Source organism: Boleophthalmus pectinirostris, unplaced genomic scaffold, assembly GCF_026225935.1.
Source record: "Boleophthalmus pectinirostris isolate CB_2022bp ecotype Guang Dong unplaced genomic scaffold, ASM2622593v1 HiC_scaffold_20, whole genome shotgun sequence".
NCBI classification, from domain to species: domain Eukaryota; kingdom Metazoa; phylum Chordata; class Actinopteri; order Gobiiformes; family Gobiidae; genus Boleophthalmus; species Boleophthalmus pectinirostris.
In genome coordinates this window covers 32,286,145-32,286,854 of record NW_026571153.1, presented here as the reverse complement: position 1 = coordinate 32,286,854, position 710 = coordinate 32,286,145, and positions in this window count along the sequence as shown.

The window sequence follows — 710 nt, the reverse complement described above, 5'->3', positions numbered from 1 at the left end:
TACTAGTGTTTGTCAGTAGCGATTCATTTTACTTTACACTTGGTACATTTTACCTTCCTGTGAATGTACCCACTGAACATTCCAATGATATTCAGCTCTATGTGGAATTTCATCACCAACCGAACCACCAGAGAGGTACTTTTTGGGCACCGTGGGTTGAATCTCTCTTCTTTCTTGTGTACTCTTTAAAGGGCCCATGTTATGCAAAATCAACTTTTCAGAGCTTTCTACCTTCTAAGAGTGATGTGTGGGCCTTGTATATGTCGCCGAAGTGCGCTGTCGCCGTAGCAACGTGATGTTCTAATGCCGCCCTGGATCTCCATGGTGATAGAACTCTGCTTTATGACATTATCAGAGAAGCACGACGCTGCTTTAAAGTAAACTTTGAGTGACACAGTGAAATAAACACTAAAGTGACAGAACACTTTTACTACTGGTACTTCAAAGCAGCGCTTTGCTTTATGACATCCCTAATAACCCCCAACCCCAACCCCAACTCTACCCCCAACTCTAACCCAAACCCTACCCCCAACCCTGAAGTTGTAACAAGTTGTACATTTCAATAAAATTACATGTTACAGCTGTATGTTTTGTGCAAATGTTCAAGTCCATACAATAAACAAACACACAAATTATTTTGGCCTGTTTTTTTTGTTGTTGTTTTTTTATATTCATAAAAAAATTGAGTAAAATTAGCACATTCAGCTTCT